At 42.6% G+C, this 8,158-nt stretch overlaps 1 long non-coding RNA gene across 1 annotated transcript; it reads left to right on the top strand.

The window, feature by feature from the left end:
• Nucleotides 1-1,223: 1,223 nt before the first annotated feature.
• LOC123430708 lies at nt 1,224-1,645 on the top strand. The gene is made up of 3 exons (XR_006622973.1): nt 1,224-1,263; nt 1,355-1,510; nt 1,608-1,645. It is a non-coding gene; the product is annotated as an uncharacterized LOC123430708 (long non-coding RNA).
• The last annotated feature ends 6,513 nt before the right edge of the window (nt 1,646-8,158 follow it).

The raw sequence follows: 8,158 nt of genomic DNA, 5'->3' as shown, positions 1-8,158 counted from the left end.
ATCTCAGGGGCAATCCGTCGCCGCCACAACCTCTTCCCACGAAGGCCTTCCCGCTGCTTCGTCCTACCACGGCGACTCGGGAAATTTCATGTTCACCACCATGGACAGAATCACAGAAGTGACAATATCATAGGTCCCAACAAGCAGTTTTTGAACAACAGATCAGGCAAGCAACTTCTTGATTCATCATCCGGGAGCTAGTGAATTAGAGTTGCAATTGAATTAGGGGAGAAGAGTAGGACGTACTTGTCCCTTGTGGCTAATTAATCTGGCTTAGTTTAGATTGATGAAAGACGAGGGGAGGGAATGACTGGATCCATGGACTGATGATGATAGAGGAGCTGAAAATTAATTGAAAAATGCATGATCGACTTAATCTAATTAGTTGGCCAATTTAATTTTAGTGTTGCAAATTTTGAAGTTAATTCTGGATGTGCGCCACCAGGAACAGTACACAGATGCGGAGGTAAAGTTTTCAGAGCACTGTTCAAGATTGTTAATTTGACATCGTTGACTGACGATTTCAATTTTTGAAGGATAAATTTATCTACCCCGATGAGACAAGGCAACTTACACGAGACTGGATCCTATTGATTATTAAAAAAAATGGAGAGCGTACAAGTCTCGTTTGAAGAGTAAATATTTCAAGGGTGACAAGAAGTCTTTGGCTGACATTATAGCAAGTGTTCCCAAAGGTGTCAATGAACATCAATGGGATACTCTTGTTGGGTTTTGGTGCCAGGATTCACACATGGTTAGATGTTCTATTCTCATACTTAATATGACGTACATAACTAGTTTGGTGACATTAGTATTGATTAGATGTGTTGTTTTCCTAGAAATTGTGCGAAAAGAACACCGAATGTGAAAGAAGCAGAAGAATCCACATACATCTCGGAGAAAAAGCCATGCTAGACTTAGAAAAGAGATGGTGAAACCTTTTCTTTCTAAAGATGGCGAGAGGGAAAGAGTGTTACACCGGTTTATCGTTACCACATGAATAAATGGTAGCTAAGGTGTGTGTGCGTGCATAAATTTTTGTTTGTTATTAAAAATGTCTATGTTTTGAATAAGTTTACTTACAACTAAATGGAACCTTAATTGTAGAAGGCACACATAGAAAACTTTGATGGGGCCAATAAGGGGACTGCAGAATCAAATTTACCAGACAATCAGATCACTAGCCAGGATTTGTGTCCTCGTTTTTCTGCCAGAACCAAAGTGGATTTCACTGGTTTATCTTTACCACACATGGTCGCTAAGGTGCGTGTGTGAATAATTTTTTGCTTCATTACCAAACAATGCCTATGTATTGTGTATGTTTACTTACAACTAAAGTGAATCTCAATTGTAGAAAGCACACATTGAAAAAATTGATAGTGTCAATCAAGGCTATGCAAAATCTACTTTACCGGAGAAGACTAACTAGGAATTGCATCCTAGCAATTGCGCAAGAACCAAAGAGGGTTGCACAAGTTTATCTTCACCACATAAACACACGGTTGCTAAGGTGTGTGCGCCCGTGCGCATAAATGTTTGCTCTGTCATGAAACAATGTCTATGTGTTTTGGAAGTTTACTTACATCCGAACTGAACCTCAACTCTAGAAAGCACATGATGCTCCTGAGCCAAAGATTGGTGATGCTGAAAATAGCAATGCAGCCATGCAAGGTGCTCTTAAACCAAGTGAACTGCTTCATCGCGTCACTAAACAGGTGTGTGTATATATATATATATATATATGATGACAATGGTGAGAATAGTTAGTTTTCTAATTTCATGTGCAATTGCATTGCCCCTTTCTGTTTAAAGTAAAATATTCATGCGTGATAATTAATGTTTCATTTCTTGAAAAAATAGGATAAAATGGAAGTCTTTTTAAATCCATTGAACCCGAGAAGCAAAAATAAATGTATGGCCGAAGGAACTTTAGCGAGTAGAGATAAAACATACGTGGTCGGAGGAAACAAGCTTGGAGAGCAATATGTAGCAGTTTCTATTTCCGTTGTTACAAGACATGGAAATGAGGCATTGGTTAGACCATCTAAAAAATTCGAAACATTAGGGGATGCTATTGGTCATGTTATTGCATGGCCTCTATCACATGTAAGTATATTTTCGTTGAATCATTGGTTATGCTCTAATGTACATTCTTAAGGTTTTTTATTTATGAAGAATTTTGTAATTTTTAGGTCAAAAAACCAAAACTGACCACTCGTACACATCCTCCAAACAAGCCACCAAACACTGGTATGGTACATCACCAACGTACATTTCTTTTCACACTAGTCTTAAAGCTTATGTTCTAATTTTATCTCTGTTATCTTTATTTTTCAGGGTAGCTCAAGATTTTGAAAAGGAGTGCATTGCAGGAGTCAGGAGGAAGTATAGAAGAATTAGTCTTTAAAAGGATAAATATTATGTATTATATAAATATTTTAGCTTCATATGAAAACTTAGTTCTAGTTTGTACGATCTCTTCTTGATCATTTGGATCTTTGATATGAATATCTGATTTGATTCCGTTATGAACCTAATGTGTTTGTTCCTAATTGAAATAGTGTGAATGGGTTGCTTGTTAATACAATTGGTGATATGGATGGATCCCTTTATATAATGATATCTGGTTCTTATGAATGTGATTGGTCATATGGATGCATGCCTTTGCATAAAAATATTTGTTGATCATTCTACATAAGAATGTATGTGATAAAGTAACTAGATTTGAAATCATGAAGTAAAAATTTAAAATAAATAAAATATTGTTTTAAAGTAAAATAATAAGTGGCAATAAAGTAGCGTGTGTGAGCTTAGAGACGAATATAACGTGTGTACATAGCGTGTATAGAAATGGGTTGGAGCCGATGATGAATTCATTGACCCTGTTAGTAGAGACGTCATAGGAGCGCATCTAACAAACGACTATAATATATAGAGGCGATTTTGAACGTCCCAATATAGCGTCTCATATCTAAGGACGTCTTTGAACGTCCCAACATAGCGTCTCATAACTAGAGACGCCTTTGAACGTCCCAACATAGCGTCTCATATTTACAGACGCCTTTGAACGTCCCAATATAGCGTCTCATGCCATGTACAGACGCTTAGCGAGTGTGTCTATATTTTTTGAGACGGTACGTAAGGAGACGCTCCAAAGACGCTTTACTAAGTCGACTCTATGGTTGCCTAGAGATGAAATAACACGCCTCTAGCAATGGAATATGACATCTCTACATGCAGAATTTCTTGTAGTGACGCTAACATTAGTAGCTGAGCAAAGCCTACTTAGCCATTCAAGATTTTCTAGGAAGGGATAAGTGTTTGGGTTTCATGGAAATTCAGGAGGCAATTATTTCAGTGATAGGCAGCGAGCATATAATGGAAGAAATGTAATCTAGCATAACAAGTCTAGAGATGGAATCAAGGTCATATCATCTTGCATGTGATATCCTCAGCTTGGAACTGCTCTTGTTCGTCCTGCACGTACTCTCCCGAATCCACGTACTCGTTCTCCGATCCCGGTGCTACCCAACATAAAAATAGCATCCAATGAACAAAAGCACCTCACGATGCAACAAGCACATGATGCATGAGATGAATATGAGCATGCATCTCTATACTACTCAGTAGCACAAGCATGGGAAGTAAATACATGTTCCTGGACAGAAATGCACTCTAAGCTATATTGACATGCATGAGAATGACATGATCAGATGCGTCTCGTGAAAACGATGCAAAACCATATAAAGAACATTACAAAGGGAGCTACGGATCAACGGGAAACAACGAAACCAGAAATGAAGCCCTACGTGTCAAATACATCACAACACACTCAAATGGCACAACTCTGGTATTTCCAGGTTGCCAAGGCATAAAGAAAACAAACATGGATGTGGTGGTGCAAAGAGTAACACCACACCATCATCTATGCACTCACAAACATCAAAACACCAAAACTACACAATCTGCCATAAACAGCATCATAGCACTTTGTGAGCTACATGCAAAGCACCTATCGCCACCCAAACATGCCAAATAAGATATGTGGCAGTAGCTATGCAAGAGTACTACAAGCAAAAGCAAAAAATATCACACAAAGGAGTTACACACAGAAAGTTACACAGCTACTAACTTGCCCAAAAATATCAGATTTCAGGGACTTAGTGAAAATTCCAGATTCTCACTATCTGTTTATGCTCTGAAGCATTTTGACAGCACCCAAAACAATATCTACAGGACTCCAAATGGAATGAAAATTTACAAGGAGCTAGACAAACACATAATCTTCAACTTTCCAGTTGAAAGCTAAGGCTGAATCACAACACATTGATCTGCACAAGCTCATCAACAGGAGAAGAAAATATAAACAGATTCTCAGACTTAGTGAAAATCTCAGATTTTCACTAATCTGGAATTTCAGCCACATGCCTACTTTGAATGGGCACAACTTGCACATATGCATTCCTAAGCATGAAACAAAACCAATATGCCATAGAGGGGGTTACCCTCTAATGCCACAACAAGGAATCAACCTCTTGTGCACACCACATCTCATGGAACCAAGCTCCAAACATAGAAAAAAACTGAAATAAGTCATCTTCAGAAAATGTTCCAAAGGCAAATGACTTCACCAATGGATTCCTGGGATGTTTCTACCCCAAAAACATATATAAAACGTATGCACTTGCATGGAACAAAAGAGCACAAACTAGGAAAGAAACTCTACATGGAATCATAACTAGTGAATAGTGCATCATCACATGTGCCATTCACTAGAGCAACACTTGGTCAAGCTCTTGCACATGCCCACAATAACAAAGGTGCACATGAGGGGTAGACCTCATGCTCATGTGCCTTGGCACACCACCATACACCGCACACATCAAGCACATGCATAAATTCACCCACACTTGCTAGAATCACTACCACTAGCTACACACACATCATGCACTCTACTCATACACTCACAAGATAGCACAAGTGCACATCCAAGGCTCACCAAGCCTTGGGCATGCGTAGGTCACCACACCCTTACACACACATCAAGAGGAGAGCACCTACACAAACACAAGGTGGGTGAGGGGGGAAACCCACACACACACTCACTACACACACTACTTGCACCACAAAGGGCACAAGCAAACACCTCCACATCTTACCACAGTCTCACATACACACACTTGCACCACAAACCTTTTGCACCACTACACCACATCTCACCACACATGTATGTGTGTTACCACACACATGCCTATACATACATACACTTGGATACACACACACACAAGGAAGTATACACACTCACACATATGGACATGTGTTGGTGCATCTTGCTTTAGTAGGTGGGGTGAACTCACATACACCCACACAACTACATACACACACATCTACTCTCACATACATTTACCTAGGCAGGAATAAAATCACACAAAAGGGAAAGAATACACCACGTGCACAAAATATACTAGGGCAACAAAGGAACTAATCAGCAAGGAAAAACAAAAAAAGGGAAGGGGGTTCCTGGGTTCGAACCCCAGATCCCCTGATGCTGCTGCTAACTCCACTACGCAGTACCACTGCGCCACTGCCCTTGGGCTCGACAGAATGGAGAGACTTGCGGGGGTAAACTTCCTCTGAATGCTACTCCTACAAAAATCAACAGGAAAACAAAAGGGGCGCTCTGGGTATCAAACCCACGACCTACAGCGCCAAAACCCGCCTGCTCACCACCCTTCTACGAAACGGAACTTAACAAGGTATGGAAGGTAACTCTGAAGAGCACCCCCCTCTACTACAACTCACTACGCCGGCGACCGAACCAGAGGAGGACGGCGGCGACTACCACGTCTACCCATGACGGCTACACGCTACTGGGGCGAAGTAGGATCCATAGGGGGATCCATTCCCGCCTCGAAATCACCCGAGGGCGCATCACCACGAGCACAACCTACTGCACTACCGATGCTGCTGCACTCTGTTCTCTGCAACAGAACAGAGCAACCTCGACGATGGCTCGAGGCTACGTCGGACTAGAGAGGGAAGAGAGGGGACGACACGCTGCTCACCGAGGGGAAGGAGAGGAGAGGACGACGGCGCTAGAGGAAGAAGAGGCATCGACGATCCACGACAGGAAGAAGCTACCGGAGTCGAAGAAGACGGCTCTCGTCGTGGACGTCGAGGAGGAAGCCCCTGCTACGGCTCTGTGCGAAAATGGAACCCCTCCTGGGTCCTCTTGATCACGCAGCTACAGGGAGGAGACGAGCTCGACGCTACGCCGGCGTCGAGCTCGACCTGGAGCTATCCATGGCGATGGGGACGACGGCAGGCTTCTGGCGGCGCTAGAGGGAGAAGAGGAGGGGGAGGTGGAACCCTAACTACAGGAGGAGACGCGCCGCAGCTTATATCACCTCGGGGAGAGAGCTGGAGACGCAAGATCAACGAAATGGAGATCGGGAGGCTGAGGGTTGTTCGTACAGGAGTGACGTCGCGAGGAGGAAGAAGAGGGACGTCGAATGGGCTCCTGTGCGCGAAGAGGTATGGGCCAGGGAGAAGATGGGCTCGCTAGCGCCATAGAGAGAGAGGAGGGAGTTTGGCCGGCTTGTGGGAGGAAGCCCACAAGGTGGCGCAGGATAGATGGAAAAATAATTCCCTGGCCTTTTCCAATTACAGGAAAGACTAGAGAAGAGAAGAATGCACACACAAATCTATAAATGTTAAAAATAAAACTAGCACACCCCTGGTCATGATAAATCATGGCCTATTTGAATAAAATGGAAAAGAAATATTAGGGGCAAATAATTATTTACAAAACAACATTATAGGGTCTGTTTTGTATTTGTTTGCTCCATTTAAACACCTATTCAAAAACAGCAAACCACATCTCCAATCCACCACAACTCAAAGCTAACACATGGGCATATTTAAAACAAGGAAGGAGCAAAGATATTTGGGCTTGAGATAAATAGGAGGAAGAGAGTTTTGAAGGCTATGCAAAGCACAAGGCTATTCCTACTATCACATGCAATCTACTAGAGTTGCACCACACCACACATTCACAACACCACATGCCACCCAAGATATCACACCTCCTCATATGATCACAAAGCAACACACAAAGACATGGGCATGAAATGACATGCATGCATGCAAAGGAAGAAATAACAAGGGGACACATGAAATCACATGCATAGATAGCTCTCATGTCCATGACAAGTTGGACCCACATGAAGAAGGTTCTGATACGTCTCCATCGTATCTACTTTTCCAAACTCTTTTGCCCTTGTTTTGGACTCTAATTTGCATGATTTGAATGGAACTAACCTGGACTGACGCTATTTTTAGCAGAATTGCCTTGGTGTTATTTTTGTGTAGAAATCAAAGTTCTCCAAACGTCCTGAAAATTTACGGGGAGTAGTTTTGGAAAATAAGAAAAATATATGCGCCAAGTTCCACATCAGGGGGTGGGCCAGTGGGCCACAAGCCCTGGCTCCGCCACCACCCCCCTGGTGGCGGTGGGCAGGCTTGTGGGGCCCACACGGCTCTGCCGCCCCCAATTCCAGCTCTATAAGATCCCTTTCATCCCAGAAAAAATAAAAAGAGAAGTTTTCGCTGCGTTTACGATACGGAGGCGCCGCCACCATCTGTTCTTCATCTGGAGGGCAGATCTGGAGTCCGTCTTGGGCTCCGGAGAGGGGAAATCGTCACCATCGTCATCATCAACCATCTTCCCTCTCCAATTCCATGAAGCTCTTCGTCGTTCGTGAGTAATCTATTCGTAGGCTCGCTGGGCGGTGATGAGTAGGATGAGATCTATCATGTAATCGAGTTAGTTTTGATGGGGATTGATCCCTAGTATCCACTATGTTCTGAGATTGATGTTGCTACTACTTTGCCATGCTTAATGCTTGTCACTAGGGCCCGAGTGCCATGATTTCAGATCTGAAATTATTATGTTGTCACCAATATATGTGTGTTTTAGATCCGATCTTGCAAGTTGTAGTTACCTACTATGTGTTATGATCCGGCAACCCCGGAGTGACAATAACCGGAATCACTCTCGGTGATGACCATAGTTTGAGGAGTTCATGTGTTCACCAAGTGCTAATGCGTTGGTCCGCTTCTTTATTAAAAGGAGAACCTTAATATCCCGTAGTTTCCT

The sequence above is a fragment of the Hordeum vulgare genome, chromosome 2H (assembly GCF_904849725.1).
Source record: "Hordeum vulgare subsp. vulgare chromosome 2H, MorexV3_pseudomolecules_assembly, whole genome shotgun sequence".
NCBI classification, from domain to species: domain Eukaryota; kingdom Viridiplantae; phylum Streptophyta; class Magnoliopsida; order Poales; family Poaceae; genus Hordeum; species Hordeum vulgare.
Note: the sequence above shows the minus strand (reverse complement) of the source record. Positions and strands in the feature narration are given on the sequence as shown.